This window comes from Phyllobates terribilis, unplaced genomic scaffold, assembly GCF_046119375.1.
Source record: "Phyllobates terribilis strain yellow unplaced genomic scaffold, ASM4611937v1 Scaffold_4__5_contigs__length_816908805, whole genome shotgun sequence".
NCBI classification, from domain to species: Eukaryota; Metazoa; Chordata; class Amphibia; order Anura; family Dendrobatidae; genus Phyllobates; species Phyllobates terribilis.
In genome coordinates, this window is record NW_027362764.1 from 681,520,641 (window position 1) to 681,546,997 (window position 26,357).

Genomic DNA, 26,357 nt, shown 5'->3' on the forward strand with positions numbered 1-26,357 from the left:
GAATATAATTACTCTGCATTTGTCATTAAAATTTAAAGGCCTTATTTTTATTTTTATTCTTATTTTTACTCTTAATTTTATTTTTCATTTTTAAAATTTTATTCTTACTTTATACTTCTTATTTTTCTATTTTTTCATTTTTTAATTCTCATTTGATTTTATTTGAGTTCAATATCTCAATTGAGAAAACACATTAATATTTAATAAAGTAATGTCTAATACTAGAGTATTGCTTCATTAAATATATATTGCTAAGGAAAAAAACGTTTACATTTTCTGAGTAAACACAACAATTCATTCATTCATTTATTCATTCATTCATTCATTCATTCCTACATTCATATATTTATTCATTTTGGTTCAGGAGTATACATTCTTTGATATTATTGGTTTAATAAAGATATAAAAACTTGTTTTTTCAAAATACACTGACACCTATGGGTTGGAAAAGGTAATTACACCTATGACATAAAAATGTTCTATCATATGGAGAACTTGATTGATAATGAATTATTATCTATTATTGTTTATTATTCCAAACATAATTTATTTTAATATTTTGATAATAATTAGATGGATATTACTGATTGCTATGGTACGCTGTGATATTATAGGTTAGGAAAAACTGCCAGATTTGGTATCAGATTAGGGAATGAAGACTTCAATCAAGACATCGCAATTATGAATTCTATCTTAATAAAGACTTTTAATTTTTATAAATCAAAGAGATTCTCAAAAGTTACAAGAAGAAGCAACTGATATCCGGACGTCTCAGAAGGTAACAGGTGTGAATGCTGAGTGTTATAATAGACTGTGTCCATTACATACAATACAATTCACACCACTGATCACCAGGACGGCAGAGGACGATGATCCTATATGTACTGTGTTATGTTCAAGTTTCATCACGTTCCAGTGATTTCTTATCACCTGCAACGCTTCAATGAAAGCTGGTGAACAGGTAATACCTGGCATATGTGTCCTGTATATAAAGGACTCAGTACTGGTTATGGTGCTATATAAAGCAGGGAAGTGTTAAGTTAACCCTTGCTTTACTGACCAAAGACGTCACATCTGTTACCAAAAGTGACACGAGACCAGTGCGGACACACGGAAGATTCCAAAGACGATCCAACGTAAGTCCAGGTGACACTGCACAGATATTAAAGCTACATTTCATCCATGGACTTTGTTTTCTTATCAACTGACACACATGATCTTTCTAATAAAGAGTACAGTTTATGGACTGAACAATAATGAACACAATTATGGACTGTACAATATCTACATGCTGTAATTTATTTCAAAGGAGTTTTCATCTAAAGACTGTGTTATAAAAGAACCAAGAAGAAGACGAGACGACGACCCGATTACATCAGATGATGACGATTGAACCCGCGATTGCTTCAATTTAGATATAGGGAAGTATAATTATACATATTAAATTAATATTAGTCACGGCTTACCATAACATGAATTCACATCATTATATAGCAATAATCCGATATTGATACTATTATTACTATTATTATTATTATGGAAATTTAATGATATTGCCAAGGAAGAAGGAAAGAAAAAATGATTGATGAATGTATCTTCTTATGAGATATTTCAGTTAAAGTCCTTTTATTCTCAAAAAAGTGGGAAATGTTAAATGGTTAATTCTGGAAATTCATTTGGAATATTAATCGATAATCATTTTTCTGAGTTCTATGCCTCAGCCATCGTGTCTAGTTGACATGCGCTATTTGTGTGTGTATTTTTGGTTCACTACCATATGTAGAACAGGTGTCCATACGACTGGCTATAAAGGCCCATGGTACAGAAACGGGGGGCTCTCTTGCTCTGCCTACCCCACAAGACACAGAATCTTCATGCTGAGAAGCAGATGACATTTAGGCCTGGACACATGCTGGACAAAGACATGATTTACCAGCCAGGATCCAAGGAAAGATAGGTGAATCTCAAAAATTAAGCTAATTATGGACAAATGGACAATTACTTTCTAACTAATTATTGTATGTACCTGCTGCAATCTGATTCTTTTTAATGGACAATCCAAGAATAAATAGATACATTTTTTTATAAGAATATCGTGATATTGATACTTTGAGAAGTCCTCAGTAGATAAAAATAATACAGGAAGAGTATAATTTCACAGTCTCCCATCCAAGTACTAACCAGGCCTGACCCTGCTTAGCATCCGAGATCAGATGAGATCGGGCGTGTTCAGAGTGGTGTGGCCATAGACAGAGACAAGCCTCTCACTTGCTGCTTTTCTACTTTGACGTCTGGCTGCCGGCTGCCCTTTCCAGTGCTCAGCAAGACCAGGTCCTTTTGTGCTTTCCCTTCTCTTCAATTTTTTTGCTGGCTTCCTTAAAAGGTCTTGTAGACACAACGCCCCACTCAGAGCCGCTGAGCTCACTGATCGGCTGCAGCGCTGTCGACGGAACGTCAGCTTCACGGCCAATGCCACAGGCCGGGAGGAGAGGCGAGACTCACCGGTAGACCCGGGTAGTGTGAGTAGAACGCGGTAAGTTGCTTTCTAATAGCCTGCAGCCGGGGATTAACTTTTAATGAAAGGGAACAATCCCTTTGACTGTCTGCAGCGCGCCACACCTAGGAAGCGCACTCTCACACACAAGCCAGCATGCACACGTGCTCGCACGTGACAACACCCACTATCTGCCCCTACAACCTCTCTGTCACCATGCGTCAGACTCTCCTGCCTGTTTTATGATTTCAGGGCCCTAGCAGGAATCACCCCCCCTCCCCAATTCCTTCCGCACCTTCCTTCCCTTCCTTGCACTGAGGTTAGCTCTTTGTCAGCCGTCTGGCTTGGTTACACAAGCTTCTTTGCAGAGAAACATGTTACTTCTGCTGGCCCTCGCTAGGCGGCCGGCATCCAAAACCTTCCCTGGGCACCTGCTGAAAGCCTGGCCACTTCACGGCCCCGGGTGCTTTTAATGCCATCATTTCCACACGGCGAGCTGCGGCGTCAAAAAGCACTCCTAGCCGTGGCAAGGGGCTCGGTGTCAGGCCTGCGTGAAGTCGGCGGGGTAGCGTACTTAGTTGCCAACTGGCTCAAAGGCCTTGGGGCTTCCATTATCTAAGTTACTTAAGGTCGGTGTCCGGCAAGGCGCCGTTCAATGCTAGCCGAGCTGGGCAGTAGGTAAAAACGTCATCAAAATGGTCTACAGCACCCGGTGTTCCCAGGAGGTCTCCCATCCAAGTACTGTCCGAGCCCAGCCCTGCTTTGCTTCCGAGATCAGATGAGATCGGGCGTATCCAAGGTGGTATGGCCAGTAGAAGTTGCTCGAACCATCGCCCGGCCAGCCTTTCTCAGGATCGCTTGGTGGCGAGCAATCTGGCCGTGACGGTGCGGGCTCCGAAGGGTCCATGCAAAGTCTGTGCCGTCCCTACAGGTGTGGTTTATTTAGCTGTGATTCACCCGCCCCATCAGGTGTCTTCAAAAATGGCTCGGCGCAGGGTCTCCTGCAGGCTAAACCCTTCATCGCGGTAATGTGACAGAAAGAGCAAGCTGGACCCGTAACTTGGGGGCGGAGCGAGACGTTCAGGGGTGAATGAAGGAAGAGGGTGAGATGGTTGCCAGTGACTTTGAGCTGCTCTTCAGGGGGGAGGGTCGTGTTGCCTGCAAAGGTCTTCTGCTTGGGGTTACCGGTGGTTGCCTCCAGCCACCCGGGAGACGCTGGTCCTGGTGAAAAGGAGCCTAGTATTAAAAGTTAATAAGCAACAATGCTGGAGGCCCACGGTGATCAGAAGGATGCTGGAATTTTGCAGAAATGAAATAGCGCAAGAGAGAAAGCAAATGAAAAAAAGAAAAGAGAATGAATGTGTGCACTTGTGAAAGGGAATGAAAAAAAGGCATAGAAGAGAGTGCCCCCTGCTGGTGGAAGGAAGGAAAAAGCAAAAGCCTACAGCACCTGGCATTCCCAGGCGGTCTCTGTTAAATGGTTAATTATGGAAATTCATTTGGAATGTTAATCGATAATCATTTTTCTGAGTTCTATGCCTCAGCCATCGTGTCTAGTTGACATGCGCTATTTGTGTGTGTATTTTTGGTTCACTACCATATGTAGAACAGGTGTCCATACGACTGGCTATAAAAGTCCATGGTACATAAAGGGGGGGCTCTCTTGCTCTGCCCACCCCACAAGACACAGAATCTTCATGCTGAGAAGCAGATGACATGTAGGCCTGGACACATGCTGGACAAATTCATGATTTATCAGCCAGGATCCAAGGAAAGATGGGTGAATCTCAACAATTAAGCTAATTATGGACAAATGGACAATTGCTTTATAACTAATTATTGTATGTACCTGCTGCAATCTGATTCTTTTTAATGGACAATCCAAGAATAAATAGATACATTTTTTTATAAGAATATCGTGATATTGATACTTTGAGAAGTCCTCAGTAGAAAAAAATAATACAGGAAGAATATTATTTTACAATGGTGAGCCAGCCAGTCCTGTTTTTTTGTTTTATAAATTAAGTAAGTGAATTTCTTCCGTGAACAGGGGGGGAGTCCTGACGAGCTGAACAGCTGTTGCTCACGTGTCAGTAAATTCACTAGTTTGTCACGAGAAGCAGAAAGGACCTACAGACTGAGGAAAGACAGGAAGCAGAGGTACTAACAAGGAACAGAATCACACAGGAAGAGAATCAGACGAACTGAAGACAGGACGTGCTGATAAAGAGAAGCCAAGGAATCTTAAGGTAAGCAAAATATGGATATAATTTCTTGTTTTGCTAAACAAAGTAATATTAATTTCAAAGTTAATGTAGGAGATGACATAGAAGTTTTGTGGCTCAGTTTATACAAAGAATGTGAATTGCAAAATTTACAGTTAACTTCTAAATTGGTAAATAGAGACAAACAGAAATTGAGAAATATTCTACATTTGGTAGATTTTTTTCATAGTCTTGTGTTAGAGATTTCTAAGCAGGAAAATAGTGTAGAAGTGTCAGACGGTGATACTGATTCTGACTGTAATGTGGAAAATGAACAAGAAGTAAGACACGTGTCTGTAACTGAATGTGACCTTGGGTCTGACCAAGAGACGGACATACAGAAATCTGACATGGGAGGAGACATGACTGACATACGAGAAACCGATATACTAGGTGATGTGGGAGGAGACGTGAGTGACGTAGGAGGAACGGACGTACAAGAGCCACTAAAAATATCAGAGAATTCTGGAATTACCCAGGCTCAACTCCAAATTAAAATGAGGAAAAATTAGCTGAAATTATACAAAATCATGCCAAAATATGATGTCAAAATCCATGCCTGTAGAAATTCAGAGACATTTGAGAGCTTCTCTGATAAGTTTGATTTATCCAATGAGGAGAGGAATCAATTATTTAAAATATGGATTCCTGTGACATTGTCCAGACGTTTACATTTAATGCCCTGTGAAAATGACTCTCCTAATGGATGGGAAAATGATTCGGACAGATTAATATATTTGATTTATTGTGTCACAAAGGATTTTCCCAACATAGAAGATCTGCAGAAACTAAGGATTGGTAGGAAGGAATGTACATATACATTCATGTCCATATTTGAACGGTTGTACAAAGCTCTCATCAAAAATGGAAAAGTACAACATATGATAACAACTTTTGTACAAAAATTCAAATTCCTAAATTCAGTTTCCCAAGTTATGGCATCACAAAAAAAATCATTATTTGAATGTGCGCAGATGCTGGATTTTGTTAGAAAACATGAGAATCGTGAAAAGAAAATAAATCAAGCTAAATTTATAAAACCAGGAAAGGTAAAATCTTACCAAAAGCCAGTATCAAACTCTCCTAGACTGAGTCATCCCCATAGTGAACTCTATCAAATACGCAGAAGATTTCATATATGTTATAAGCCATATCAGCCAGTGCAAAGATCCATCTCTTCACAGAATGAGTTAATTCTCAGTCAGAACTGTGATTCTCTAAAAAGGAAAATGGCTGAAACTGATGGACAGAGACAGGTGAGACGACCAACTCACAGTGACGTCATGGAATGTGGACAGAAGAACAGGCAGTTCTCTGAGGTTTTGAAGGATAGAAAACTGTCTTTCCTAAATAGGGCGTTCCTGGAGATATTTGAGAGAGACAGAAGATTTGGTTTAGGGAGTGGCTAAGGAAAAACTGTAATTATAATGTTGTGTCAAAATGTAATACAATGTCTCAATATTTATTTATAATCTTATACAGTAAAATTGTAGTTACATAGTTTATAATAGTTCATATATATATATATATATATATATATATACATATATATATATATATACACTTGTCTAAGTAGAGATTGCGTATAATTGTATTTATATATACGTTTATAAAATATATATATATATATTAATTAATAAATTAGAACTTCATATATATAAATTTAAGTAGCAATATTTTGAATTACATTAGAACCAACCAATATATGTATAAGATATTTAAATAATTCTGTTTCTGTATGAATTTGATATTTAATTTTATTTTCTTATATTTCCTTAGAGTTTTCATTCCAAAGCAGGATTTGATCAAAGAACTCTAAAATGGATTCATTTCTTTATTCACACAGGAAGTGAAAAAATTGCATGATTTTATGTGTATAACATTTTAAAATAATAACAATATATCTAGTTGAACTATAATATATATGTAATACTTATTAATTCTTTTGTGTTGCTAATATTTTCTGTGCATGAAGTGTTCGTGCAAATTAAAGTAGCTTTACAGCATGACGTGTGACAGCTGCGGCCTTTGATCTTTGAGCTAATAGTATAGTATCCCATTCATTCTATTTTCAACTGATGTAACTTAAGACCGGGCAGCCAGTGAAAAAAGAATCTAAGACAAGAGTTTTTTCAAGTGTCTGAAATTCCAGTGACGTACTCTCATATTATATAACATGTACTTGGGGAATATTCAAAGAAATATAAAGATATTCAATTGATATGGCAATGCGCATTAATAAATTGGGATACAACAATTTTGGGTTAAATATATATATATATATATCTAAAACTTCATATGTGGAATGTTTGAGTTGAACAGATCTGTGAATGTCAGAGTGAAGGTGACAGATGAGTAAATCAGCAGCTGCTACGTGTGATTGATGTGACAGAGGCCTCGTATGTTTGTATGTTTGAAAAAAAAAAAATGTTTCTTTATGTGAAGGTACAAAAATATATTTAATTCTGAGGAAATTATAAAACATAATTAGGTATTATCTACATATATATATTTCTATATTTCTTTAATAATTATTATTTCTTGATTTAACTAATAGTGGATAAGGGCAACCACACATCAAAATGGTTTACAAAGCAAATTTATATTTAGAATAATTTTCCACATGATAATATTCTTGAATAACTATAATATTATTTTTAATGGTTACCTAAATAGGTACACACATCTCTTTAGTCAAATCTATGCTACTCATCGATATGAAATTTATGCACAATATTTCTAGAAGAATAATTATTTTTAATTTGGTTCTGATATATACATCAATTTTATAAAATAATATTTTTGGTATTAAGGGGGAAAATGTGTTTTTGATCCTGATTACATAATCACTTTTGATCAATACTTATTTTCCACACATTTTAATAAAGAAGAAATAATAATAAGGTACTATGGTATAATTAAGAAGGGTATTACATGCAAAGTTGCATAATTTAATATTTTTTGGTGGTACAAGGTTATGACAAATATGAAATCATCCAAATAATGGAGATATAAGGGTATTTTTTATGGAGAATATAATTACTCTGCATTTGTTATTAAAATTTAAAGGCCTTATTTTTATTTTTATTCTTATTTTTACTCTTAATTTTATTTTTCATTTTTACAATTTTATTCTTACTTTATACTTCTTATTTTTCTATTTTTTCATTTTTTAATTCTCATTTGATTTTATTTGAGTTCAATATCTCAATTGAGAAAACACATTAATATTTAATAAAGTAATGTCTAATACAAGAGTATTGCTTCATTAAATATATATTGCTAAGGAAAAAAATGTTTACATTTTCTGAGTAAACACAACAATTCATTCATTCATTTATTCATTCATTCATACATTCATAGATTTATTCATTTTGGTTCAGGAGTATACATTCTTTGATATTCTTGGTTTAAAAAAGATATAAAAACTTGTTTTTTCAAAATACACTGACACCTATGGGTTGGAAAAGGTAATTACACCTATGACATAAAAATGTTCTATCATATGGAGAACTTGATTGATAATGAATTATTATCTATTATTGTTTATTATTCCAAACATAATTTATTTTAATATTTTGATAATAATTAGATGGATATTACTAATTGCTATGGTACGCTGTGATATTATAGGTTAGGAAAAACTGCCAGATTTGGTATCAGATTAGGGAATGAAGACTTCAATCAAGACATCGCAATTATGAATTCTATCTTAATAAAGACTTTTAATTTTTATAAATCAAAGAGATTCTCAAAAGTTACAAGAAGAAGCAACTGATATCCGGACGTCTCAGAAGGTAACAGGTGTGAATGCTGAGTGTTATAATAGACTGTGTCCATTACATACAATACAATTCACACCACTGATCACCAGGACGGCAGAGGACGATGATCCTATATGTACTGTGTTGTGTTCAAGTTTCATCACGTTCCAGTGGTTTCTTATCACCTACAACGCTTCAATGAAAGCTGGTGAACAGGTAATACCTGGCATATGTGTCCTGTATATAAAGGACTGAGTACTGGTTATGGTGCTATATTAAGCAGGAAAGTGTCAAGTTAACCCTTGCTTTACTGACCAAAGACGTCACATCTGTTCCAAAAGTGACACGAGACCAGTGCGGACACACGGAAGATTCCAAAGACGATCCAACGTAAGTCCAGGTGACACTGCACAGATATTAAAGCTACAATTCATCCATGGACTTTGTTTTCTTATCAACTGACACACATGATCTTTCTAATAAAGAGTACAGTTTATGGACTGAACAATAATGAGCACAATTATGGACTGTACAATATCTACATACTGTAATTTATTTCAAAGGAGTTTTCATCTAAAGACTGTGTTATAAAAGAACCAAGAAGATGACGACCCGATGACATCAGATGATGACGATTGAACCCGCGATTGCTTCAATTTAGATATAGGGAAGTATAATTATACATATTAAATGAATATTAGTCACGGCTTACCATAACATGAATTCACATCATTATATAACAATAATCCGATATTGATACTATTATTACTATTATTATTATTATGGAAATTTAATGATATTGCCAAGGAAGAAGGAAAGAAAAAATGATTGATGAATTTATCTTCTTTTGAGATTTTTCAGTTAAAGTCCTTTTATTCTCAAAAAAGGGGGAAATGTTAAATGGTTAATTATGGAAATTCATTTGGAATGTTAATCGATAATCATTTTTCTGAGTTCTATGCCTCAGCCATCGTGTCTAGTTGACATGCGCTATTTGTGTGTGTATTTTTGGTTCACTACCATATGTAGAACAGGTGTCCATACGACTGGCTATAAAAGCCCATGGTACAGAAAGGGGGGGCTCTCTTACTCTGCCCACCCCACAAGACACAGAATCTTCATGCTGAGAAGCAGATGACATGTAGGCCTGGACACATGCTGGACAAAGACTTGATTTACCAGCCAGGATCCAAGGAAAGATGGGTGAATCTAAACAATTAAGCTAATTATGGACAAATGGACAATTACTTTATAACTAATTATTGTATGTACCTGCTGCAATCTGATTCTTTTTAATGGACAATCCAAGAATAAATAGATACATTTTTTTATAAGAATATCGTGATATTGATACTTTGAGAAGTCCTCAGTAGAAAAAAAATAATACACGAAGAGTATTACTTTACAGTCTCCCATCCAAGTACTAACCAGGCCCGACCCTGCTTAGCTTCCGAGATCAGATGAGATCGGGCGTATCCAAGGTGGTATGGCCAGTAGACACTGCTTGATCCATCGCCCGGGGAGCCTTTCTCAGGATCGCTTGATGGCGAGCAATCTGGCCGTGACGGGGCGGGCTCCGAAGGGTCCATGCAAAGTCTGTGCCGTCCCTACAGGTGTGGTTTGTTTAGCAGTGATTCACCCGCCGCATCAGGTGTCTTCAAAAATGTCTCGGCGCAGGGTATCCTGCAGGCTAAACCCTTCATCGCGGTAATGTGACAGAAAGAGCAAGCTGGACCCGTAACTTGGGGGCGGAGCGAGACGTCCAGTGGTGAATGAAGGAAGAGGGTGAGATGGTTGCCAGTGATTTTGAGCTGCTCTTCAGGGGGGAGGGTCGTGTTGCCTGCAAAAGTCTTCTGCTTGGGGTTACCGGTTGTTGCCTCCAGCCACCCGGGAGACGCTGGTCCTGGTGAAAAGGAGCCTAGTATTAAAAGTAAATAAGCAACAATGCTGGAGGCCCACTGTGATCAGAAGGATGCTGGTATTTTGCAGAGATGAAATAGCGCAAGAGAGAAAGCAAATGAAAAAAAGAAAAGAGAATGAATGTGTGCACTTGTGAAAGGGAATGGCAAAAAGGCATAGAAGAGAGTGCCCCCTGCTGGTGGAAGGAAGGAAAAAGCAAAAGCCTACAGCACCTGGTATTCCCAGGCAGTCTCCCATCCATATACAAACCAGGCCAAACCCTGCTTAGCTTCCAAGATCTGACAAGATCATGCATGTTTAGGGTTGTGTGGCCGTAGGCAGAGACAAGCCTCTCACTTGCTCCTTTTCTACTTTGAAGTCTGGCTGCCGGATGCCCTTTCCAGTGTTCAGCAAGACCAGGTCCTTTTGTGCTTTCCCTTCTCTTCAATTTTTTTGCTGGCTTCCTTATAAGGTCTTGTAGACAGAAGGCCCCACTCAGAGCTGCTGAGCTCACTGATCGGCTGCAGCGCTGTCGACGGAACGTCAGCTTCACGGCCAATGCCACAGGCCGGGAGCAGAGGCGAGACTCACTGGTAGACCCGGGTAGGGTGATTAGAGCGCGGTTAGTTGCTTTCTAATAGCCTGCAGCCGGGGATTAACTTTTAATGAAAGGGAACAATCCCTTTGACTGTCTGCCGTGCGCCACACCTAGGAAGCGCACTCTCACACACAAGCCAGCATGCACACGTGCTCGCACGTGACAACACCCCCTATCTGCCCCTACAACCTCTCCGTCACCATGCGTCAGACTCTCCTGCCTGTTTTATGATTTCAGGGCCCTAGCAGGAATCACCCCCCCCTCCCCAATTCCTTCCGCACCTTCCTTGCCTTCCTTGCACTGAGGTTAGCTCTTTGTCAGCCGTCTGGCTTGGTTACACAAGCTTCTTTGCAGAGAAACATGTTACTTCTGCTGGCCCTCGCTAGGCATCCAAAACCTTACCTGGGCACCTGCTGAAAGCCTGGCCCCTTCACGGCCCCGGGTGCTTTTAACGCCATCATTTCCACACGGCGAGCTGTGGAGTCAATAAGCACTCCTAGCCGTGGCAAGGAGCTCGGTGTCAGGCCTGCGTGAAGGCGGCGGGATAGCGTACTTAGCTGCCAACTGGCTCAGAGGCCTTGGGGCTTCCATCATCTAACTTACTTAAGGTCGGTGTCTGGCAAGGCGCCGTTCCATGCTAGCCGAGCTGGGCAGTAGGGCAAAACGTCATCAAAATGGTGTACAGCACCTGGTGTTCCCAGGAGGTATCCCATCCAAGTACCATCCGAGCCCATCCCTGCTTTGCTTCCAAGATCAGACGAGATTAGGTATATCCAAGGTGGTATGGCCAGTAGACGCTGCTCGATTCATCGCCCGGCCAGCCTTTCTCAGGATCGCTTGGTGGCGAGCAATCTGGCCGTGACGGGGCGGGCTCCGAAGGGTCCATGCAAAGGCTGTGCCGTCCCTACAGGTGTGGTTTGTTTAGCAGTGATTCACCCGCCGCATCAGGTGTCTTCAAAAATGTCTCGGTGCAGGGTCTCCTGCAGGCTAAACCCTTCATCGCGGTAATGTGACAGAAAGAGCAAGCTGGACCCGTAACTTGGGGGCGGAGCGAGACATCCAGGGGTGAAAGAACGAAGAGGGTGAGATGGTTGCCAGTGACTTTGAGCTGCTCTTCAGGGTTGAGGGTCGTGTTGCCTGCAAAGGTCTTCTGCTTGGGGTTACCGGTGGTTGCCTCCAGCCACGCGGGAGACGCTGGTCCTAGTGAAAAGGAGCCTAGTATTAAAAGTAAAGAAGCAACAATGCTGGAGGCCCAGGGTGATCAGAAGGATGCTGGTATTTTGTAGAGATGAAATAGCGCAAGAGAGAAAGCAAATGAAAAAAAGAAAAGAGAATGAATGTGTGCACTTGTGAAAGGAAATGGAAAAAAGGCATAGAAGAGAGTGCCCCCTGCTGGTGGAAGGAAGGAAAAAGCAAAAGCCTACAGCACCTGGTTTTCCAAGGGAGTCTCCAATCCAAGTAGTAACCAGGCCCAACACTGCTTAGCTTCCAAGATCAGACGACATTGGGCCTGTTCAGGGTGGTGTGGGCATAGGCAGAGACAAACCTCTCACTTGCTGCTTTTCTACTGTGACGTCTGGCTGCCGGCTGCCCTTTCCAGTGCTCAGCAAGACCAGGTCCTTTTGTGCTTTGCTTTCTCTTCAATTTTTTTGCTGGCTTTCTTAAAATGTCTTGTAGACACAACGTCCCACTCAGAGCCGCTGAGCTCACTGATCGGCTGCAGCGCTGTCGACGGAACGTCAGCTTCACGGCCAATACCACAGGCCGGGAGCAGAGGCGAGACTCACCGGTAGACCCGGGTAGGGTGAGCAGAGCGCGGTTAGTTGCTTTCTAATAGCCTGCAGCCGGGGATTAACTTTTAATGAAAGGGAACAATCCCTTTGACTGTCTGCAGCGCGCCACACCTAGGAAGCGCACTCTCACACACAAGCCAGCATGCACACGTGCTCGCATGTGACAACACCCCCTATCTGCCCCTACAACCTCTCCGTCACCATGCGTCAGACTCTCCTGCCTGTTTTCTGATTTCAGGGCCCTAGCAGGAATCACCCCCCCCTCCCCAATTCCTTCCGCACCTTCCTTGCACTGAGGTTAGCTCTTTGTCAGCCGTCTGGCTTGGTTACACAAGCTTCTTTGCAGAGAAACATGTTACTTCTGCTGGCCCTCGCTAGGTGGCCGGCATCCAAAACCTTCCCTGGGCACCTGTTGAAAGCCTGGCCCCTTCACGGCCCCGGGTGCTTTTAACGCCATCATTTCCACACAGCGAGCTGCGAAGTCAATAAGCACTCCTAGCCGTGGCAAGGAGCTCGGTGTCAGGCCTGCGTGAAGGCGGCGGGGTAGCGTACTTAGCTGCCAACTGGCTCAGAGGCCTTGGGGCTTCCATCATGTAAGTTACTTAAGGTCGGTGTCCGGCAAGGCGCCGTTCCATGCTAGCCGAGCTGGGCAGTAGGGCAAAACGTCATCAAAATGGTCTACAGCACCTGGTGTTCCCAGGAGGTCTCCCATCCAAGTACTGTCCGAGCCCAGCCCTGCTTTGCTTTCGAGATCAGACGAGATCGGGCGTATCCAAGGTGGTATGGACAGTAGACGCTGCTCGATCCATCGCCCGGCCAGCCTTTCTCATAATCGCTTTGTTATGATCTGCTACAGAGACTAAGGAAAGAAAGGAGATCTATCCCTACAATAGAACTAAGCTAGATCCCTACGATGTAACGGGGAGCCTGATCCTGCGATCAGACCCGCTAAAGTCCTCGGCTAGTCTGAACGCAGACCTATAGATGTGAGGGAGGGATCCCTACAAGATCTAGGGACTGGGAAAAGTTGGACACCTCCTAGCAGAAATAGTAGCAGTCAAAGACAAACACACAGCAAAAAGGCATAGGGGTCAGAAGACCTAGCAAAACTAACAGAGAACGGCAACAGAGCAACAAGCTAGCTCAACAGTAGTAAATACAAATGAAGTCCAGCAAAGCCAGGAGGGCAGAGCCGGATTAAATAGGCAAAATGGTCATGTGACCAGCAAACTAAAAAAAAACTAACAGGAGAGTTGTAACAGTACCCCCTCTTCTAAGAGGATCCTCCAGATCCCCTAGGCCCAGGCTTACCAGGAAACCTCCTGTGAAACGCTCGGACAAGTCTGGGGGCAGAAACATAATCCGCTCTCACCCATGAGTTATCCTCAGGTCCGAAACCCTTCCAAGCGACGAGATACTGCAAACTCCCTCTATACCGTCTAGAATTTAGGATGCGGGAAATTTCATATTCCCCGTCCTCCACCACCGGAGGAACAGTGGCAGAGGCGTCACCATCTGACACATCAGCTTTTTTCAACAGAGAAACATGAAACACCGGATTAATCCTCCAGGACGTAGGAACCTCCAGCCTAACAGCAGATTGGTTAACTATCTGAAGTACCTTAAAGGGCCTTACGAACTTGGGACCCAATTTTTTAGAAGGAATCCTCAATCGCAGATTCTTAGAGGACAACTAAACCATGTCACCAACTGCAAACAAAACCTTTTGCCGTTTCCTATCAAAGTACCTCTTAGATTTTTTGTTAGCCTCCTGAAGATTACCACGCACATCCGTCCAAACTCTCTCCAAATCACTGGAAAAATTCTCCTCCTCAGGCACAGCCGAAACCAATTTGGAAAATGACCCAAAAGACGGATGTCTCCCAGAACAACAAAAAAAAAGGCGAACACCCAGCAGAAGAGGATGTATGGTTGTTAAGAGCAAATTCATCAAGTGGCAGAAACTCAGACCACCCCTCTTGATTGTCTGCCACAAAACAACGCAAGAACTGCTCAACATCCTGGTTCTTCCTTTCTGTCTGGCCATTAGACTCAGGATGATATCCGGATGAAAACGACAAATGAACTCCCAACCTGTCACAAAAGGCACGCCAAAAATGAGCCACGAACTGAGGTCCCCTATCAGAAATAATGTCAGTAGGAACACCATGTAGTCTGACAATCTCCTTGACAAAGGCCTTAGCGAGTGTCTTAGCGCAAGGCAGTTTGATGAAGGGAACCAAGTGACACATCTTGCTAAAACGGTCCACGACCACCCAGATGACCGTGAAACCTTCAGAGGGAGGAAGGTCAGTAATAAAGTCCATAGCCAGATGTGTCCAAGGTGCACTAGGAACCTCCAGAGGGCAAAGCAACCCCGCAGCAGGAGCATGCGAAGACTTGGATCTTGCACACACAGTACATTGGCGCACCCACTTAATGACTTCCTTCTGCCATCCAGGCCACCAAAAACTGCGACCCACAAGTCTCTTGGTCTCAGAAATTCCTGGATGACCTGCCAACCGAGACTCATGACACTCAACAAACAAATCTCTCCTAAAGGTCCTAGGCACAAACAACCTCCCATGGGGAGTGTTAGATGGGGCATTCTCCTGTGCTTTAAGAATCTCATCCTCCAAAACGGAGTCCAAAGCAGCAATCACAACACCTTCTTGTAAAATGGTCTCCTCTTCCTCCTTAACACCGACTATGGGAGAAAAGCTGCGAGACAAAGCATCCGCTTTAACATTCTTGGTACCCGGGATGTAAGTAACGGAAAAATTAAACCGCGAGAAAAAAAGTGCCCACCTAGCCTGACGGGCATTCAAGCGCTTGGCAGCATCAAGATAGATCAGATTTTTATCATCAGTGAAAACCTGAATGGGAAATTCAGCACCTTCCAAGAGATGACGCCAGTGTTCAAATGCGAGTTTAATCGCCAGCAATTCCCGATTATCAATATCGTAATTAAGTTCAGTCTCGGAAAATTTTTTTGAAAAAGAGGCACAGGGATGTACTCCATCCTTGTTTTCCTGAGACAACACCGCACCAACCCCCACCGAAGAAGCATCAACCTCAACCAAAAACGGCTTAGTCACATCAGGCTGCATAAGGATGGGAGCAGAGGTGAACCTCTCCTTTAGAAACACAAAAGCTTCAATGGCCTCAGAAGTCCACTGAACCGCATTAGCACCTTTCCTGGTGAGATCGGTCAGCGGTTTGACAATAATAGAAAATTTTTTTATGAATTTTCTGTAATAATTGGCGAAACCCAAAAACCTCTGTATCGATTTCAAACCAATAGGCCTAGGCCATTCCTGCACAGCTTGAACTTTAACCGGGTCCATCTCAAAACCTTCACTGGAGATAATGTAGCCCAAAAAACTAATTCTCTGTACAGCGAACTCACATTTCTCCAGCTTAGCAAAAAGCGAATTGTCCATTAATAACTGTAATACCTCACGTACGCTCCGCCAATGAGACTCCAGATCCGGCGAATAAATCAAAATGTCATCCAAATACACAACCACATTTTTGCCGATTAAAGGTCTAAGGATATCATTAATAAGATTCTGAAAAAATGCTGGAGCATTGGTGAGACCAAAAGGCATAACCAGATTCTCAAAATGACCCACAGGAGTGTTAAAAGCAGTCTTCCATTCATCACCCTCCTTCATGCCCAACAAATTGTATGCCCCCCGGAGATCAATTTTAGAGAACCACTTGGCCCCCACTAACTGGTTAAATAAATCAGGAATCAATGGCAGTGGGTAAGGATTGCGTACAGTAATTTTATTAATCTCACGAAAGTCCAGACAAGGACGTAAACCGCCATCTTTTTTTTTTACAATAAAAAATCCAACAGCCACAGGAGACTTGGAAGGCCTAATGTGACCGGCGGCCAAGCTTGTCTGTATGTATTCTTCCAAAGCCTTTCTTTCAGGAATAGTAAGATTAAATAAACGACTCTTAGGAAGAGTCGCGCCAGGGACAAATTCAATGGTACAATCATAGTCTTTATGGGGAGGCAAAACCTGCGACTCCTCCTCAGAAAAAACTCTCCAAAAATCCTGAATAGGTACAGGCAATTCCCCTCTATCCACAGCAGCAATGTGCCCGTTACAACACTTGTCATAACACTTAGGGCTCCAGGACTTAATTTCATTGGTAGACCAATCCAGTACAGGATTGTGCAATTTTAACCAGGGTAACCCCAATATTACTGGAGAAGGCAAATTATCCAATACCACCAAATCCAAATTCTCTTGATGAATACCATTAATAGTGAGGGTAAATTCACAAACCTTGTGAGTAACACTCTTCAAGGGAGAGCCATCGACAGAAACCACAGCAATAGGGGATGACAAAGTTTTAGGTTCTAATCTAAGTTTTTCCAAGAATCCCCCATCAATCACATTCAGAGTAGATCCACAATCCACAAATACCCGAAATTCAATTAATTCATCCTGAGCAGCAGTAGTGGCAGATAGGAATACTCCCTTAGAATTTAAACAGGCAATACGAGCATGACTGACCATTTTTTTTTTCTTTCTTCTTACGAAGCACACAGCTCTTAATAAAATGACCAGAATTTCCGCAATAGAAACACAAGCCTTCAGAAAGTCGGCGGTCTTTTTCCTGAGAGCGGGGTGCCATCGCCCCAATTTCCATCGGCTCTCCATTGTCAGCACAGAACCTCTCAGGACTCGAAGCTGACATAGCGGAGGATTTGCTCTCATTAACCCTTTCACGCAGTCTCCTGTCCACCCGGATAGCTAATTGCATTGCCTCCTGCAAGTTTCCAGGTGTGGGATAAGCAATCAGTAAATCCTTTACCCTTTCACATAGCCCTGCAAGAAACAAGCTTTTCAAAGCAGAATCGTTCCACCCCACCTGGGCAGACCACCGACGGAAGTGAGAACAATATTTTTCCACATTACCTGATCCCTGCCTCAAACGTCTTAATTCAGACTCAGCAGATGAGACACGATCAGGATCATCGTACAACAAACCGAAAGCAGAAAAAAAACTATCCACTGATCTAAAGCACGGATCACTAGGTTGGAGAGAGAAGGCCCATCCCTGAGGATCTTTGCGCAAAAGTGACATTATGATCCCTATGCGCTGTGATTCATCACCAGAGGATCCGGGTCTCAAACGAAAATATAATAGACAAGCATTTTTAAAAGAAAAAAAATCTTGTTTTTCGCCAAAAAAATAGATCAGGCAGACGTACCTTAGGTTCCACAAAATGAGCTCCAGAACAGCTACTCACGTGTTGTTGGAGCTTGGTCACCTCCAGAGTCCCTGCAAGCGTTGAGCCAAATCTTGCACCGAGACCATGATGGAAAACTGGAGGTCTTTCCTTAGAGAATTTTTTTTTTTTTTTTTTTATGGCTGGAATTACTGTTATGATCTGCTACAGAGACTAAGGAAAGAAAGGAGATCTATCCCTACAATAGAACTAAACTAGATCCCTACGATGTAGCGGGGAACCTGATCCTGCGATCAGACCCGCTAAAGTCCTCGGCTAGTCTGAACGCAGACCTATAGATGTGAGGGAGGGATCCCTACAAGATCTAGGGACTGGGAAAAGTTGGACACCTCCTAGCAGAAATAGTAGCAGTCAAAGACAAACACACAACAAAAAGGCATAGGGGTCAGAAGACCTAGCAAAACTAACAGAGAACGGCAACAGAGCAGCAAGCTAGCTCAACAGTAGTAAATACAAATGAAGTCCAGCAAAGCCAGGAGGGCGGAGCCGGATAAAATAGGCAAAATGGTCATGTGACCAGCAAACTAAAAAAAACCTAACAGGAGAGTTGTAACACGCTTGGTGGCGAGCAATCTGGCCGTGACGGGGCGGGCTCCGAAGGGTCCATGCAAAGGCTGTGCCGTCCCTACAGGTGTGGTTTGTTTAGCAGTGATTCACCCGCCGCATCAGGTGTCTTCAAAAATGTCTCGGCGCAGCGTCTCCTGCAGGCTAAACCCTTCATCGCGGTAATGTGACAGAAAGAGCAAGCTGGACCCGTAACTTGGGGGCGGAGCGAGACGTCCTGGGGTGAATGAAGGAAGAGGGTGAGATGGTTGCCAGTGACTTTGAGCTGCTCTTCAGGGGGGAGGGTCGTGTTGCCTGCAAAGGTCTTCTGCTTGGGGTTACCGGTGGTTGCCTCCAGCCAAGCGGGAGACGCTGGTCCTGGTGAAAAGGAGCCTAGTATTAAAAGTAATGAAGCAACAATGCTGGAGGCCCACGGTGATCAGAAGGATGCTGGTATTTTGCAGAGATGAAATAGCGCAAGAGAGAAAGCAAATGAAAAAAAGAAAAGAGAATGAATGTGTGCACTTGTGAAAGGGAATGGAAAAAAGGCATAGAAGAGAGTGTCCCCTGCTGGTGGAAGGAATGAAAAAGCAAAAGCCTAAAGCACCTGGTATTCCCAGGCGGTCTCCCATCCAAGTACTTACCAGGCCCGACCCTGCTTAACTTCTGAGATCAGATGTGTTCAGGGTGGTGTGGCCGTAGGCAGACACAAGCCTCTTACTTGCTACTTTTCTACTTTGAAGTCTGGCTGCCGGCTGCCCTTTCCAGTACTCAGCAAGACCAGGTCCTTTTGTGCTTTCCCTTCTCTTCAATTTTTTTGCTGGCTTCCTTAAAAGGTCTTGTAGACACAACGCCCCACTCAGAGCCGCTGAGCTCACTGATCGGCTGCAGCGCTGTCGACGGAACGTCAGCTTCACAGCCAATGCCACAGGCCGGGAGCAGAGGCGAGACTCACCGGTAGACCCGGGTAGGGTGAGTAGAGCGCGGTTAGTTGCTTTCTAATAGCCTGCAGCCGGGGATTAACTTTTAATGAAAGGGAACAATCCCTTTGACTGTCTGCAGCGCGCCACACCTAGGAAGCGCACTCTCACACACAAGCCAGCATGCACACGTGCTCGCACGTGACAACAACCCCTATCTGCCCGTACAACCTCTACGTCACCATGCGTCAGACTCTCCTGCCTGTTTTATGATTTCAGGGCCTTAGCAGGAATCACCCCCCCCCTCCCCAATTCCTTCCTCACCTTCCTTGCCTTCCTTGCACTGAGGTTAGCTCTTTGTCAGCCGTCTGGCTTGGTTACACAAGCTTCTTTGCAGAGAAACATGTTACTTCTGCTGGCCCTCGCTAGGCGGCCGGCATCCAAAACCTTCCCTGGGCACCTGCTGAAAGCCTGGCCCCTTCACGGCCCTGGGTGATTTTAACGCCATCATTTCCACATGGCGAGCTGCGGAGTCAATAAGCACTCCTAGCCGTGGCAAGGAGCTCGGTGTCAGGCCTGCGAGAAGGCGGTGGGGTAGCGTACTTAGCTGCCAACTGGCTCAGAGGCCTTGGGGCTTCCATCATCTAAGTTACTTAAGGTCAGTGTCCGGCAAGGCACCGTTCCATGCTAGCCGAGCTGGGCAGTAGGGCAAAACGTCATCAAAATAGTCTACAGCAACCGATGTTCCCAGGAGGTCTCCCATCCAAGTACTGTCTGAGCCGAGCCCTGCTTTGCTTCCAAAATCAGACAAGATCAGGCGTATTCAAGGTGGTATGGCCAGTAGATGCTGCTTGATCCATCGCCCGGCCAGCCTTTCTCAGGATCGCTTGGTGGCGAGCAATCTGGCCGTGACGGGGCGGGCTCCGAAGGGTCCATGCAAAGGCTGTGCCGTCCCTACAGTTGTGGTTTGTTTAGCAGTGATTCACCCGCCGCATCAGGTGTCTTCAAAAATGTCTCGGCGCAGGGTTTCCTGCAGGCTAAACCCTTCATCGCGGTAATGTGACAGAAAGAGCAAGCTGGACCCCTAACTTGGGGGCGGAGCGAGACCTCCAGGGGTGAATGAAGGAAGAGGGTGAGATGGTTTCCAGTGACATTGAGCTGCTCTTCTGGGGGGATTGTCGTGTTGCCTGCAAAGGTCTTCTGCTTGGAGTTACCGGTGGTTGCCTCCAGCCACGCGGGAGACGCTGGTCCTGGTGAAAAGGAGCCTAGTATTAAAAGTAAAGAAGCAACAATGCTGGAGGCCCAGGGTGATCAGAAGGATGCTGGTATTTTGCAGAGATGAAATAGCGCAAGAGAGAAAGCAAATGAAAAAAAGAAAAGAGAATGAATGTGTGCACTTGTGAAAGGGAATGGAAAAAAGGCATAGAAGAGAGTACGCCCTGCTGGTGGAAGGAAAGAAAAAGCAAAAGCCTACAGCACATGGTATTCCCAGGTGGTCTTCCATCCAAGTACTAACCAGGCCCAACCCTGCTTAGCTTCTGAGATCAGATGAGATCAGGCGTGTTCAGGGTGGTGTGGCCGTAAGCAGAGACAAGCCTCTCACTTGCTGCTTTTCTACTTTGAAGGCACAGACAAGCCTCTCACTTGCTGCTTTTCTACTTTGAAGGCTGGCTGCCGGATGCCCTTTCCAGTGTTCAGCAAGACCAGGTCCTTTTGTGCTTTCCCTTCTCTTCAATTTTTTTGCTGGCTTCCTTAAAAGGTCTTGTAGACAGAAGGCCCCACTCAGAGCCGCTGAGCTCACTGATCGGCTGCAGCGCTGTCGACGGAACGTCAGCTTCACGGCCAATGCCACAGGCTGGGAGCAGAGGCGAGACTCACCGGTAGACCCGGGTAGGGTGAGTAGAGCGCGGTTAGTTGCTTTCTAATAGCCTGCAGCGGGGATTAACTTTTAATGAAAGGGAACAATCCCTTTGACTGTCTGCAGCGCAGCACACCTAGGAAGCGCACTCTCACACACAAGCCAGCATGCACACGTGCTCGCACGTGACAACACCCCCTATCTGCCCCTACAACCTCTCCATCACCATGCGTCAGACTCTCCTGCCTGTTTTATGATTTTAGGGCCCTAGCAGGAATCACCCCCCCTCCCCAATTCTTTCCGCACCTTCCTTGCCTTCCTTGCACTGAGGTTAGCTCTTTGGCAGCCGTCTGGCTTGGTTACACAAGCTTCTTTGCAGAGAAACATGTTACTTCTGCTGGCCCTCGCTAGGCGGCCGGCATCCAAAACCTTCCCTGGGCACCTGCTGAAAGCCTGTCCCCTTCACGGCCCTGGGGTGCTTTTAACGCCATCATTTCCACACGGCGAGCTGCGGAGTCAATAAGCACTCCTAGCCGTGGTAAGGAGCTCGGTGTCAGGCTTGCGTGAAGGGCGGCGGGGTAGCGTACTTAGTTGCCAACTGGCTCAGAGGCCTTGGGGCTTCCATCATCTAAGTTACTTAAGGTCGGTGTCCGGCAAGGCGCCGTTCCATGCTAGCCGAGCTAGGCAGTAGGGCAAAACGTCATCAAAATGGTTTACAGCACCCGGTGTTCCCAGGAAGTCTCCCATTCAATTACTGTCCAAGCCCAGCCCTGCTTTGTTTCCGAGATCAGATGAGATCGGGCGTATCCAATGTGGTATGGCCAGTAGACGCTGCTTGATCCATCGCCAGGCCAGCCTTTCTCAGGATCGCTTGATGGCGAGCAATCTGGCGGTGACGGGGCGGGCTCCAAAGGGTCCATGCAAAGGCTGTGCCGTCCCTACAGGTGTGGTTTGTTTAGCAGTGATTCACCCGCCGCATCAGGTGTCTTCAAAAATGGCTCGGCGCAGGGTCTCCTGCAGGCTAAACCCTTCATCGCGGTAATGTGACAGAAAGAGCAAGCTGGACCCGTAACTTGGGGGCGGAGCGAGACGTCCAGAGGTGAATGAAGGAAGAGGGTGAGATGGTTGCCAGTGACTTTGAGCTGCTCTTCAGGGGGGAGGGTCGTGTTGCCTGCAAAGGTCTTCTGCTTGGGGTTAACGGTTGTTGCCTCCAGCCACGCGGGAGACGCCGGTCCTGGTGAAAAGGAGCCTAGTATTAAAAGTAAAGAAGCAACAATGCTGGAGGCCCACGGTGATCAGAAGGATGCTGGTATTTTGCAGAGATGAAATAGCGCAAGAGAGAAAGCAAATGAAAAAAAGAAAAGAGAATGAATGTGTGCACTTGTGAAAGGGAATGGAAAAAAGGCATAGAAGAGAGTGCCCCCTGCTGGTGGAAGGAAGGAAAAAGCAAAAGCCTACATCACCTGGCATTCCCAGGCGGTCTCTGTTAAATGGTTAATTATGGAAATTCATTTGGAATGTTAATCGATAATCATTTTTCTGAGTTCTATGCCTCAGCCATCGTGTCTAGTTGACATACGCTATTTGTGTGTGTATTTTTGGTTCACTACCATATGTAGAACAGGTGTCCATACGACTGGCTATAAAAGCCCATGGTACAGAAAGGGGGTGCTCTCTTGCTCTGCCCACCCCACAAGACACAGAATCTTCATGCTGAGAAGCAGATGACATGTAGGCCTGGACACATGCTGGACAAAGACATGATTTACCAGCCAGGATCCAAGGAAAGATGGGTGAATCTCAACAATTAAGCTAATTATGGACAAATGGACAATTACTTTATAACTAATTATTGTATGTACCTGCTGCAATCTGATTCTTTTTAATGGACAATCCAAGAATAAATAGATACATTTTTTTATAAGAATATCGTGATATTGATACTTTGAGAAGTCCTCAGTAGAAAAAAATAATACAGGAAGAGTATTATTTTACAGTCTCCCATCCAAGTACTAACCAGGCCCAACCCTGCTTAGCTTCCAAAATCAGATGAGATCGGGCGTGTTCAGGGTGGTGTGGCCATAGGCAGAGACAAGCCTCTCACTTGCTGCTTTTCTACTTTGACGTCTGGCTGTCAGCTGCCCTTTCCAGTGCTCAGCAAGACCAGGTCCTTTTGTGCTTTCCCTTCTCTTCAATTTTTTTGCTGGCTTCCTAAAAAGGTCTTGTAGACACAACGCCCCACTCAGAGCCGCTGAGGTCACTGATCGGCTGCAGCGCTGTCGACGGAACGTCAGCTTCACGGCCAATGCCACAGGCCGGGAGCAGAGGCGAGACTCACCGGTAGACCCGGGTAGGGTGAGTAGAGCGCGGTTAGTTGCTTTCTAATAGCCTGCAGCCGGTGATTAACTTTTAATGAAAGGGAACAATCCCTTTGACTGTCTGCAGCGCGCCACACCTGGGAAGCGCACTCTCACACACAAGCCAGCATGCACACGTGCTCGCACATGACAACACCCCCTATCTGCCCCTACAACCTCTCCGTCACCATGCGTCAGACTCTCCTGCCTGTTTTATGATTTCAGGGCCCTAGCAGGAATCACCCCCCCCTCCCCAATTCCTTCCGCACCTTCCTTGCCTTCCTTGCACTGAGGTTAGCTCTTTGTCAGCCGTCTGGCTTGGTTACACAAGCTTCTTTGCAGAGAAACATGTTACTTCTGCTGACCCTCGCTAGGCCGCCGGCATCCAAAACCTTCCCTGGGCACCTGCTGAAAGCCTGGCCCCTTCACGGCCCCGAGTGCTTTTAACGCCATCATTTCCACACGGCGAGCTGCGGAGTCAATAAGCACTCCTAGCCATGGCAAGGAGCTCGGTGTCAGGCCTGCGTGAAGGCGGCGGGGTAGCGTACTTAGCTGCCAACTGGCTCAGAGGCCTTGGGGCTTCCATCATCTAAGTTACTTAAGGTCGGTGTCCGGCAAGGCGCCGTTCCATGCTAGCCGAGCTGGGCAGTAGGGCAAAACGTCATCAAAATGGTCTACAGCACCCGGTGTTCCCAGGAGGTCTCCCTTCCAAGTACTGTCCGAGCCCAGCCCTCCTTTGCTTTCGAAATCAGAGGAGATCGGGCGTATCCAAGGTGGCATGGCCAGTAGACGTTGATCGATCCATCGCCCGGCCAGCCTTTCTCCGGATCGCTTGATGGCGAGCAATCTGGCCGTGACGGGGCGGGCTCCGAAGGGTCCATGCTAAGGCTGTGCCGTCCCTACTAGTGTTGAGCCACCCCCGTAGTGTTCGAGTTCGGTTCGGTTCGTCGAACACCCGTGTGTTCGCCGAACTGTTCGTCGAACTGTTCGTCGAACACCTTCGAACACCGTTAAAACCAATGGCAGGCAAACAAAAACACATAGAAACACATAGAAAACACCTTCAAAGGTGTCCAAAAGCTGACAAACTGCTCAGAAGACATAACTAACACATGGAAAAGTGACAAGTACATATAGTCATGCGAAAATAAAAGAGGTGGAGGAGTAAAAGGAGGGGGAGACACAGATATAGGCATGTCATGCCCTTCTAAAATCCAAAAAGTGAGAAGCCGACACGGCCAGTCCGCTCCTGCCCGTGCCACCTCCGTGTCGCCGGGTTTGTGCCAGAGCCGCGGTGAACCCTGATGGCAAGCCCCCCTCTCCTAATACTGGTGCCTGTCCGCTGGTGGGTCGAGCGAGCCCCCCTGTGGTGGAGGCAGCTCTAAGCTTTTTAATTTAAATTGTCTCTCTAATTTGAATGAATACACTTTAAATCCATTTACAAGGATCTATTGGAGGGCAAGTCTCATGCCAGCAGCCGCGTAATTCCAGCTCCAGTAGCGTCCACTAAAGCTGCTGCAGTTAAAAAGCTTTTATAAGGATCGATCTTGGCTGTCCACCGCAAGGCATCCTACTGCCAGTCCCAGCCCCTATGCCTTGGGGTGCCTCCTGATGCTCTTCACTGAGTATCCCATGGTCCCGAAGCACTTCCTTTGAAAAAATTAAGTGTCTAAACTACAGGTGGTGTAGCTTGCTTAACAGCCGGGATAATCCGCTGACTAGCAGACACTGCTACTAGGCACAAAGTATTTCCTGGGCTAGATGCAGTTAAAAATTTGTAATTAGATACTCTCGTTGGATGCTGAGAAAGCATTCCATAGAGTCTCCTGGCACGCCATATATGATTCTCTTAAAAAGCGTGGGGTAGGGGTCTAGGGGACCCGTTTATAGCCAAAATCACGGCCCTGTATCACAATACGTCACCTAGGCTGAAGATAAATGGAACTGTAGCACCCTGAGGGCTCGGTTGCTACAGAGGTATTGCACCTCACCCAGAGGTGTGATATCTCACTCTCAGGTAAGGATGGAGTGTGGATCAGGACCCGACACCTGCATGCATTACACCACATTGCCGTGGGGCAGGGCGACCAATATGCCTCTGAGATGGGCACGACAGTCCCTGTCCCTGGCTGGAGTGGGGGGAGGGAACACTGAGGAAGGGGAACCCTGTAGTGCAGGAGCAGGGAGGAAGCAGTTCCTGGGTGCATTGAGAAGGGATTATAAAAGGTGGGCACCATCTTAGTTCAGTGCAGAGAAGTCTGAGCAGAAGTGGCAGGGAGCAGGGGCTCTGCATGAGCTCTGCTCCGGAGGCGGGCCTAGTAACAGAGGCCCAGGCCTGGAAGAGGGAGAAGGAAGGAAGAGGAGCGGAGAAGGCTCCAGGAACGAGGAATGAAGGGATCCCAGGGGTGCGGACGGGCGAGTCGCCACCGCACGCCCGAATCCACCTGCGTGGAGGGGTCAGGCCAAAGGGGGTGACCGGTCCCCGAAACTAGTGGAGGCAGGAAACGACCCTCAGCTAGAAACCGGAGGCTGTGACATTTTATGTGGCGCAGCCCCTCACTACACCCGCTAGGAAGGCACCACATAGGGTCA

At 45.0% G+C, this 26,357-nt stretch overlaps 2 non-coding genes and 7 pseudogenes across 2 annotated transcripts; all 9 read right to left on the bottom strand.

The window, feature by feature from the left end:
* Positions 1 to 3,191: 3,191 nt before the first annotated feature.
* LOC141266964 (5S ribosomal RNA) lies at positions 3,192 to 3,311 on the bottom strand. Its single transcript, XR_012320983.1, has one exon. It is a non-coding gene; the product is annotated as a 5S ribosomal RNA (ribosomal RNA).
* A 7,331-nt stretch (positions 3,312 to 10,642) lies between these two features.
* On the bottom strand, positions 10,643 to 10,761 carry LOC141269949 (5S ribosomal RNA; annotated as a pseudogene).
* Positions 10,762 to 11,695: 934 nt separating this feature from the next.
* On the bottom strand, positions 11,696 to 11,815 carry LOC141268716 (5S ribosomal RNA; annotated as a pseudogene).
* A 621-nt stretch (positions 11,816 to 12,436) lies between these two features.
* LOC141270256 (5S ribosomal RNA) lies at positions 12,437 to 12,555 on the bottom strand (annotated as a pseudogene).
* A 932-nt stretch (positions 12,556 to 13,487) lies between these two features.
* Positions 13,488 to 13,607, bottom strand: LOC141267476 (5S ribosomal RNA; annotated as a pseudogene).
* A 5,618-nt stretch (positions 13,608 to 19,225) lies between these two features.
* Positions 19,226 to 19,334, bottom strand: LOC141268296 (5S ribosomal RNA; annotated as a pseudogene).
* Positions 19,335 to 21,017: 1,683 nt separating this feature from the next.
* Positions 21,018 to 21,136, bottom strand: LOC141266158 (5S ribosomal RNA). Its single transcript, XR_012320212.1, has one exon. It is a non-coding gene; the product is annotated as a 5S ribosomal RNA (ribosomal RNA).
* Positions 21,137 to 22,118: 982 nt separating this feature from the next.
* LOC141269903 (5S ribosomal RNA) lies at positions 22,119 to 22,238 on the bottom strand (annotated as a pseudogene).
* A 2,198-nt stretch (positions 22,239 to 24,436) lies between these two features.
* On the bottom strand, positions 24,437 to 24,556 carry LOC141269874 (5S ribosomal RNA; annotated as a pseudogene).
* Between the last annotated feature and the right edge of the window lie 1,801 nt (positions 24,557 to 26,357).